The sequence below is a fragment of the Bos grunniens genome, chromosome 7, assembly GCF_055505025.1.
Source record: "Bos grunniens cultivar Pamir isolate PY7600 chromosome 7, Bosgru_T2T1.0, whole genome shotgun sequence".
In the NCBI taxonomy this organism is placed as follows: Eukaryota; Metazoa; Chordata; class Mammalia; order Artiodactyla; family Bovidae; genus Bos; species Bos grunniens.
In genome coordinates, this window is record NC_141171.1 from 26,330,469 (window position 1) to 26,340,412 (window position 9,944).

The window sequence follows — 9,944 nt, forward strand, 5'->3', positions numbered from 1 at the left end:
CAAATTATCACAGGTCTCTATTAAAGTGCAGTATTTTACCAGAGAAAATGAAACATTAACACATTAGCAGGGATTTGTCTTTGAATACTGTTCCTGTTTGGAGGAGGGAAAAAAGAGGTAGATAGAAAGGAAATTGAAGGAAGATCTGGCTGGGAGCAAGAGGCTGCTAGAGGGACTTGCGGGAACCAGACATGGGGGCTATGAGTCAATAGTCCAAAGGGAGAGTCCTGGGGAAGGAAGGATGAGGGAGAGCGGGTAGAGATGAGAAGAGGAGATGGTTATGAAGGGAGATGGAGATCCAGAGATTCATAAAGAAATGCCAACTATTTCCCAGTTTTGCCTGGAACTGCTTGAAATCCCTAGAAGAGCCTGCTTGATTTTAAACCTGCAATCAACTAATCAATAATTTACAAATTTGGAAAGCTCAACAGCATGTTTAAGCTAAAGGAAGCATCAGTGTAAGATGCAGAAATAGAAATAAATGTAATCACTTGGCCACCACAGTACAAGAATATTCAAAGACATCCAAATTTTGTAAGTGCCTGAGAGTAAAGTGTTCCTTTTTTTGGTAGAAATGATTCTTAGGGAACGGTCACAATTGCTTTTACCTAAACAATGAAATGTTCCTTTCAGATGAATAGTGGAATGTGGGCAAGTAAATTATTTTGAAAGATTTTGACGCAACCATTATCAGCATTAATAACAACAAAAGGCAGTTATTTTAAGAAGGACCAGAGTCACTCACAGCAGTATTTTAATCCTGACTGGCTTTCCCTATCACACAGCACACCTGTCTTCCCTTTGCTTGGTCCCTTTGTATGTGCTCAGGAAATAAAGTCTAATTTTAACGTGGACCAAGGAAAGCTTAATTGAAAGCTGCCATTTTCAAAAGTCATGTAATACATCCCTTTTCTCAAACTAAGCTCCTTGGACTCTAAGTTCACAAAGTGCAAACACCCTGAATTAGTCACAAAGCCCCGTGTGAGGAGTCCATCTCAGCCACAGTCATTCTCACTGTCGGCCACGCACTTTAGTCCGTTCGCAGAGAAACTCTCTCTTTCTTACCCCATACTTCCTCTATACTGAGTCATGATTCATCTTTCTAAGCTGAAATTTACCATTCATCCCCTCAGACCACCCTTGTACTCCAATATCCAAGACCCTCACCAACCCCTTAACCCTCTTGTGGACCTAATACACCTGTTTTCTGGACCACAGATTAGATGGCAATCTGTCAGTGGAATTTTTCTAAGGTATTACTGTATTTCCAAAGTAAGTTCAGAAAGGAACAAAGATCAAATCACATTTGGTTTTGAGCAAAATGACCAGTGGACAAGAACAAACTTACATGTAATTGATCTGCAGTCACCTAGGGAGAGGGTCCCAACTCTGGCCGTTCAGCAGCTCCACCTCACACCTGGTAGCCTTTGAACACCTCCGGGTTTCCCACCTCTGAGCTTTGAGTCATGATGCTGTCCGCCAGATGCTCTCCTCCTCACCCTCTTCCCACCTGCGGCTTTCTCTCCCTCCCTCCGGTCCACGCCAAAGTCCTCCTCCCCAGCAGGTCCTCGGTCCTCCCTTCACCCGAGACACCGACGCTTCCTGCGCACTGTCCCTGGGAACATTTCACCTGCACTCTGCAGCAGCACCTATTACAGGATATATCTCCACTGTGTTCCTCACCATCCCCTTTTTAAACAACAGGCTCCTTGAGGAATTCCTTGCTGCTCTGGGATCATTGCCTCTCTAAATAGAGGTTGAAACAAACCTCTGGCCCCTTAGAGTTCAGGGAACTGAATTCAAGCTTGGAGGTGCTGGGTGGTACAGAGAAGGGGTGAAAAAAAGAACATGTCATCCACCCTAACTGGGGTGTCAGGCCATTGTGGTTGAAATAGATCTTGTTTCAAAGAATCACAAATAATCTGAGTCACAATGACATTTTAATAGTCACAGAGCTCATGATTTAAGAAGCAGTTGTTTGGTTTTTTAAAATTTTCTTTGGCCTCACTGCTGATGGGTAGGGTCTGAAATATAGAAATCCGCTGGAATTAAGCACTCTCCTTTCTGTTTAAGGGGTCAATCCTTTCTTACCTAGATTGCTTTTTGATGGGGAAGGGTAGCCATTTAAAATATCCTGAATCGTATTGTCTTACATGGGAACTATCAATGCCAATACATATCCTTCTCAAGCTTGGAGCCTTTGGACTGTTCATCTCATTATAAAATTTCACAGTAAGAAAAAATATTTTGTCTGGAGAGAACTATCTTAAAGTAATGATATATTTCTTATTTTCCAAGTGACAGCAGCAGAATTCATTCATTGCATTTGGCCCCTTGTTCTGGGAAACCACACACAGGCATTCGATTTCACCATCTCACTTTTGTGGTCATCCCTCTCGCGATGGGTTGCAATAACAGCTGCAGTAGATGTTGTGTGTGTATAGTCCTACCTGGCACATGGTGAGCTGTTCAAAAACTAGGTGATGAGGAATGAGTGTTTTCTCTTTATCTCATTGTTGTGCAAAATGAGATTTATTGCTCATTTCCCACGCAGGAATGGAGATTGTTAAATAAACCGCCCCAAATCAAAAAACTCAAGAGTAGCCCCCTTCAAAGGGGAATGAGTAGAACGTCATCATCCTTCAACTGCTAAAGCCCTGCAGGGTGCTGTGAAACAACGCAGTCTGTATTTTAAGTACTCTGAAACCATATAACTGCTGTACCTAATTTTTAAACCTTGTAGGCCACAAACCTAGTTATGTGACTTGATGTATTTTCAAAAGCAGATGTAAAGACAGTTCATCCATCGAGCAAGAACACTCACAGGCTTGTCCAGCTTACACTCGCATGTGATGGACGGGACACCTTGTCCCACAAAGACGTCCTGTGTATCTTGTTTATATTTATCTAGCAGCCTAGTGAGACCAATCCGTAGACTGTGAAATAGGGAGGGAGTTGGCTAGGTAGGCAGGACTGAATTTGCAACAACTGACAGGGACAAACTTTGTCAAAGTGCTGCGTTATCCTGTAGTAGGTCTGACGCTTGGCTGTTGAAATGTGAACATGTTTTGTAAAAATGGAAGAAATATATCCTGAAACTGAGGCAGAATAAAATCACTCTCTACTTTTTTGAGCTAAAGGAACCCTCAACTGCATTGCTGTCTGTATAGCTGGAGTGTCTGGAGGTATATCGTCCATCCCACCCACCCACCCCCAACGTGTAAACATCCCAGTCGACCCTATTACACATCTCCCCCCACAACTGTGAGCCCACCACCAAAGTCACCTCATTTCTCTTAGAAATTCTGTGTATGAATCCAGTGAAGAGCAACTTGCATTCCAGGATATACATGCAAAGATGCAAAATGTTTCCTATAAATTCACAGAATACATGGCCCTTTTGGTGGCCAGCCAAGACCTTGAGGTAGAGATTTCCGGACTCTAAGTACTTCAGGCATTTTAACCACCCTCTCCCCATTTTTCTGGCTCACATCAATACATGGCAACCCCCATGTTCCTCTTTTTCAACACCACTCCTATTCTGATACAATAGCCCTGATGATTCCAAATTCACAGGATGGTTAGGAGTAAATATTAATTTATACACTTGAAAATTAGACGCAAGGCTAGTAGAAAGCCCATAGACACCAATTTTAAAGACAAGCGAGTGTGGTCAGCTACAAATGTCAACAGGCAGTTTCAGAACTGTTGCTAGACCTCGCTGCTGCACAGGAGGTCGGCTTCCTCTGCTCATCTCTGCAAAGTCAGCTTGCAGACACATCTGCTGCTTGGTTTGGGGAGTGAACCCTGCTGTAGCCAGTTCACCATGCTGGTCAGCAGGGGACCTTTATCTTCAGCCTGAGCCCTGACTGCAGCTTTACTTCCTCCCTATTTTCATCTTCCTCCTAACATCTGCTTTACGAGTTTTAAAGGGACTGCAGGGCAAGACTGCAGCCTTGCTGAGAACATCAGAAAAATAGCCTGCGAGTGCCCAGTCAGTAAAGGGGGGTGTCAAAAGGTACCACGAGCGAACTGGAACTTCAAAGTCCAAACAGTAACCTTACTGTTCAACTCAGTTTTCCTTCTCTTTCCTTGTGTGTTTCCTAGTGAAAGAGAGTGCTTGCTGATACCTCAAAAGGCTAGGGCTACACACTGCCCAGGGACAACAGGGATAGTCAGCACTATCACTATGAATTGTGTGGGTCATGATCCTTTGTAACCAAATTAGAACATCCCTGTTACATTTTGGAAGGTGGGATGTTTTAGGTGAATAGGAAAAAAAAATGTAATGGGCAGAGAGCTTTCAAGAATAATTTACTGCAGCTTAGCAAAGAAAAAAGCCTGTTTTACTATTCTCTTATCCAGTGTCTGTAGCATTATAAACTTAAGCATGCTTTAAAAATACAGGCATCGTTACATTTCACCCCCGTGCATTAACTTTACCTAGCAACTATTTAATTAGACTTTATCTGACAGCTAGATCTAAATTCAGAACTTGGATCCAAAAGGCATCCATGCGATCATGGCTCATGCATATATTTAAAGTTAGAGGAAAGCATCTAATTAGCCCACCATAGACACAGATTTTGGTCAAATACCTGGATCTGGCTGAACAAACACTTGATCCATTTCCTGGTGGAACAGTTACAGGTAGTTACAAGCCTCCTTAGCTTCCATTCTTCCCGACCAGGCTGTGAGAAAGCAGTAGGCAGTGGTAGCTGCAAGCAGCTGATGGCACACCCCAGAGCTAAAGCTGTTGTTTCAGGCTTAGAAACTTCCCATTAAAACCCCGAGTTAAAGGAGCATCGTCTTTCTGTGTGAGGCATCATTAGCGGCCAATACAGCTGCTTCTCTGAGGCGAGCCATGATTTCGGTTCTGCCTCAGCAACTCTTCAGAGAATTCTGCTTCAGTGAGTAGAGGCAGTATCCTAGCAGTGTGTCTGAAATCATCTTCAAGAAAGCATTAACATTCAAAAGGAGTACGGGGGAAAACATCACAGGGCATTCCCATACCTTTTCAAAAATCAAAGCCATAAATCTACCAGTGTCTTGCTCTTCTCTATTGATTGTTGACACTATTCCTCTTTGGGGATGTCAATTAGCACCTTGCAGCAACCAGCCTCCATATCGATCATGGTTTATGACCTTCAGGCCAACTTAATTAATGGAAAGACTTCTAGGGAAGGGCATCAACTTAGCATTTAGGAGATGAAGGAAAGACTCCTTTTCCTTAAAAAAAAAAACAAAAAAAACAAAAAAAACAAAGTTGACCTTCCAGAAAAGCAATGATTATGGGAAGCATGGAGGAAAGAACAAGTAAAAAAGAAAATCCTAATTTCACCACCTGTTTGTAAATTTACTACGTGGTGGGTTGCCAGGTCCACTCTCCTCTGGGCAGCCTGCATGATTGTGACCTTGGCAGGCACTCCACCCGACACAGACCATCTGAGCCCACTTGGTGAATAAAGATAGACCTTCATTGAGAAAAAGTTGTACTAATTCTAAAGATTCTGGTTACACGGCATAACACTTATACTATTTTCCTTGGACAAAGTACCTAAATAAATTGGAAAAATATTATAGGATAAAATTCATCCTAAAAAAAAAAAAAAAGTGCTTCTCTTGAAAGCATTCAGCCTAATCCTTAAGATGGAACATCCTTGATTTTTGGCAAATCACCACTTTCTTTGTTGAAATGGAAGAACAATTAGCAAGACCCCCACCCACCAAATAATGGGGTGCAAGATATTCAAAGCTAAGTCTCCCTGTGCCTGTCAGCTCTGCTGTCTCTTCAGCTCTCCTGAGAAGCTGGCCATGACCCAGTAGCTCTAGGGGACTAGAATGGAGCTCATTCTCTAAGAGGAAACCCCCCGCCTGCTAGCAAGAGACAACAATCCTGGATAAGCCTCCGATCCAAGAAATTCAAATGCTAAGGATTAGAGTCTAACATCAGAATCAAATGCTTCACAAGGACATGAAGGTATTTTCCCCAGATGTTTTCCAGACTCTTTAACCGAATTTCCTTTCCAATTAGTGTAACTTAACTATATTTTCTCTCTCTCTCTCACACATACACAAAGACACACAGACACACAAAACAATGGAACAAATGAAATCCAACAGAGCACTGTCATTCAATACTAACTGGTATCCATGCTTTTCAGCCGACGGTGCTGGTGGATGGAGCACCCTGCTCAGTAATGCTAACAGAGTATGGTTCAGGGAACAATCTGACCCCACCCTCACTTATATACTTATCATTCCATGGGGTAAGAAAGGACTCTAGTTAGAAACGAGCCAGGTTACCACCAGTTCCCTGCCCAGGGGCCCCTCAGATATTGTTGTCATCTATAGACAGTAGAGGTGGCAGGGAACCCGAGAGGGCTGTGGTTGTCCTCTAGCTACTATGCAGCCTGAGCCCATCCCAGGGAGATGAGTGCCTGGCCTATTTTTAAAACTCTCCAGAGAAGTAGATTCCAAAACCCCCTCTGACAACCTCTGTTTAAACTAACTCCTCCATTGCTTACTTCATCTCAGTGAGTCAGCGCATTTTCTCTCCTATCCCCTTTGTGGTCATTAACCACCGCAAGCTTCTGTTAGAATGCTCTTCCACAAAGGAAGTGAACTAGGTAAGCCAAAGAACATTTGATGAAGATCTGCTGCTACAAAGATCTTCAGGCCAAGTTTGGATATTTCTTTTATAAGATAATTATCATTGGAATGATCAGTATCAGCCCTTCTCCCCTGCAGTTACATTATGATAGTCGTCATGAGCTGAAACAGTGAAGAAGGACTTACAAAAAGTTTCTCTCTTTGAACATTTCATAGTAGGTTCCAGTCCTTTTGTTTTTGATAATCGTTATAGTTGTTTGAATTGCTCCCCAAATTTCTGCTTTCTAGTCCAGCTTTAAACAGGAACATATAAGGCTGCACAGAGATGTTTCATGTTTCAGACTAACATGAAACTTGGTGAAATAGGATGATTTCATAGGTTATATATACTATGCTTCTCTGACCCCAGGGTTATTCCTGAATGTCAGTTCAGTCTTTTTATCACATGATACTCTGAGTTAGTATTGTTAGAAATCTATTTTAAGAACTTTTCCTACCTTCTAATTTCATCTCACTTTTAATATTTTTTAGGTTACAGTTCTTTCCTAAATTTCTCTTACTGCACTTTTCCATAAAGAAGTAGACAATGAATATGAGGAAAAGTTCATGAGCTTTATGTCAACACAAGGCTGTACTATTATTAATTATCATTGTTTCTTTCTGACTCTACCTAATTCTCAAAATCAAATTGAATTGATTCTTGGTATACTTTTCAAAATAGAAACATGATTTTCTTTTCATTTTCATTACTAGATTAGTGGTTAAAAAAATCTTTTCCTCCTTCTTTTAGGTAAAATTTTCTTTGACACTATTCAAGAACCATTAAGTTCATTCATTGCAAATCAGATATGTTCTGTGTTAAGCGTGCTCAGAATAAAAGCGTGCTCAGAATAAAAACTATAGGTGTTACGTCCCTGCTTGAGTTCGTTCAGGTTGTGTACTGCACAAGTCTAGGCGGCTTCCTAGTAAGAACCCTAGGAGCTTACCTTCCAGCCATGCTTGCTAAGCTTCTTGACAGATAAGCCCACCTCCACTATTCCCCACTTCCTCCCCTTCCCTTCGCTACTCACCCAGCAGGCATCTGAATCATGTTCTTACAGGACCTGATTTCACAAGGTCATTTGTAGCTTTTAATTGCCTGAACCAAAAAAGAAAAACAAAACTCTTTACCATTAATCTCTCTTGTTCTTTGTGACGACATTGGACATAGCTGATCACTCTTTTCAAGGAAGGAATGGGGAAAAGAACACACGGAGTAAGATGGATGGGGTGGCAAGAATGCACATGACAGCTCTTAGAGCCCCTCTCCTTTGTTAACTTCTGCCTTCAGAGGTTCTCTTTAGCCTTCCAAGGCTAAAGCCAAGTGTAACTTATGTGACTACCAGCAAATGTGAGATTGAGGATGTGAAAACAGGCTGGGATATGCACTAATGACTCTACCACTTTCAATTCATTAAGAGAGAATTGGAAGTCAGTTTAAGTGTGTCTTTTTAAAATGGCTTCTTAGTTTAAAAAAATCAATGCATCATGTAACATAAAGTAAAAAGAAAAGTCAAGATAAGCTCTAATAGCCCTCTGATTTGCTAGGTCTAAGTATAAGCTTATTTATCCACTTGGCTATCTTCACAGGTCAGTGAACATTCAAAGCTCAAGGGAATAGTTGGAAAGATTTAATAATATTTATACCAAGCCTATAAATAAGGATCTATACTCAAGCATTATTAAAAAGCAAGCAGGTTAAAGTCCAACTGCAAATTGGCAGCCTCCTGGTTTAATCTTTTCTTGAATGCATTTCTGTACCATCACATCTGTTGTCTGGTGAATGCTCAATTAGTAGTCGATGAAGCTGGAGCACAGAGAAGTATAAAAATGAAAATGAGAGACAAACAATGTGCAACTCAGTGGAATTATATTTGAAAGAAAGAAAACACTAATAGAATTTCATACTTGTCAGGATTACAGATTGCCCTAAAAATTATCAAGTTTATTTCTTCCTAAATCAAAAACAGTAAAGGATATAGAAATGAAATGTATCATGCTCATAAAAAAGCTGATGTCTCATCCTAAAAAGGAACAACTTCACAAAACGTATCATATTAATTCTATTTAGAGATAATATTTGCAAAATTTTAGTTATTCTAATTACAGCATGAAAATATAAGAGCATCACCATGGCTTATTCACTGCTCAAAGGAAATTCATACTGAGCAGTTAACATCCTGGTGGGTAAATTTATTCTTTTAAAATGACTTGTACAATAATAACCATTTGCTTAATGACTTTGAAATACTTAATGCCTTTAAAATGTCATATAAAGTACTAATTAGGGTTTTATACAAACCATCCCTCTAAATTTTTATGCTGTCATTTTGGCAGGGTTCTTTCTTTCTGTTCCACAGCTGCACTGTAGAAGAGAAGATACATGGAAAACTTGAGGATTAAGCAGCTTAGAACATTAAGATGATTTATAAAATGAAATAGAATGTATCTGAGAATTACTGACCTTTTAGCCTGACTTTAATACCTGACAAATGTCTGGAGCTAAAAATCTTGCCACTGAAAAATCAATTTGAAAACACTCAGAGGAGGGAAAAATCATATGAAGCAGTTAAAAAATCCTTGTTAAAAATATAGTGAAAAACCAATCTCAGTTCCTGATATTTAAAGTTGTAGAAATTACTGAAAGAAGGCTGAGGAAATAGTAATAAACAGCATTTATGATGTGTGATCACTGAATACAAACTTCAGCTGATTCAACACTGCATTTTATGAGTAACATAATTAGTTGCTGATTGAAAAAATGTTTAAGTTTACAATCATGTCAATGAGATTAGTCAGAAGTTCTAGTCATACAGCATATTATTTTAAAAGGCAAATATTAAGGGTATATATTTCTCTTTTGAGTCTACACCCAAAGTTTGTAAAAGGCCTGCCATCTATAATTTTTCCTTTAAATAATATATATGAAATGTTTATGTATGCTGCTGCTGCTGCTAAGTCGCTTCAGTCGTGTCCGACTCTGTGCGACCCCATAGACAGCAGCCCACCAGGCTCCCCCATCCCTGGGATTCTCCAGGCAAGAACACTGGAGTGGGTTGCCATTTCCTTCTCCAATGCATGCATGCATACCAAGTCACTTCAATTGTGTCCGACTCTGTGCAACTCCATGGACAGCAGCCCACTAGGCTCCTCTGTCCATGGAATTCTCTAGGCAAGAATACTGGAGTGGGTTGCTGTTTCCTTCTCCCATGTTTATGTATAGCAAGTACTTAAATGTTATAAATCACCTGTGTTTCTGTTATTAATATTAAATTATATCTATTTAATTTATA

At 40.4% G+C, this 9,944-nt stretch overlaps 2 protein-coding genes across 36 annotated transcripts in view; one reads left to right on the forward strand and one right to left on the reverse strand.

Moving 5' to 3' along the window:
• Positions 1-9,944, forward strand: part of LOC147368940 (uncharacterized) — a 509,652-nt gene that overhangs the window by 367,533 nt on the left and 132,175 nt on the right. The gene's annotated exons all lie outside the window — the stretch shown is intronic.
• The window catches only part of CTXN3 (cortexin 3), a 32,359-nt gene that overhangs the window by 4,589 nt on the left and 17,826 nt on the right, over positions 1-9,944 (reverse strand). For 5 of the 30 annotated variants that reach the window (XR_015166972.1, XR_015166982.1, XR_015166983.1 and 2 more), the window contains 5 exons: positions 9,116-9,168; positions 8,954-9,016; positions 7,683-7,750; positions 5,043-5,229; positions 4,599-4,950 (listed from right to left, as the gene is read on the reverse strand). The exons of 3 other annotated variants lie outside the window; for them this stretch is intronic. The gene's annotated coding sequence lies outside the window, so the exon portion shown is untranslated. Of the gene's footprint in view, positions 1-1,348; positions 3,189-4,598; positions 4,951-5,013; positions 5,230-6,145; positions 6,735-6,798; positions 7,651-7,682; positions 7,757-8,953; positions 9,017-9,115; positions 9,169-9,944 lie in introns of those variants that run through there. 22 more of the 30 variants (XR_015166973.1, XR_015166987.1, XR_015166974.1 and 19 more) reach the window with 16 other exon arrangements.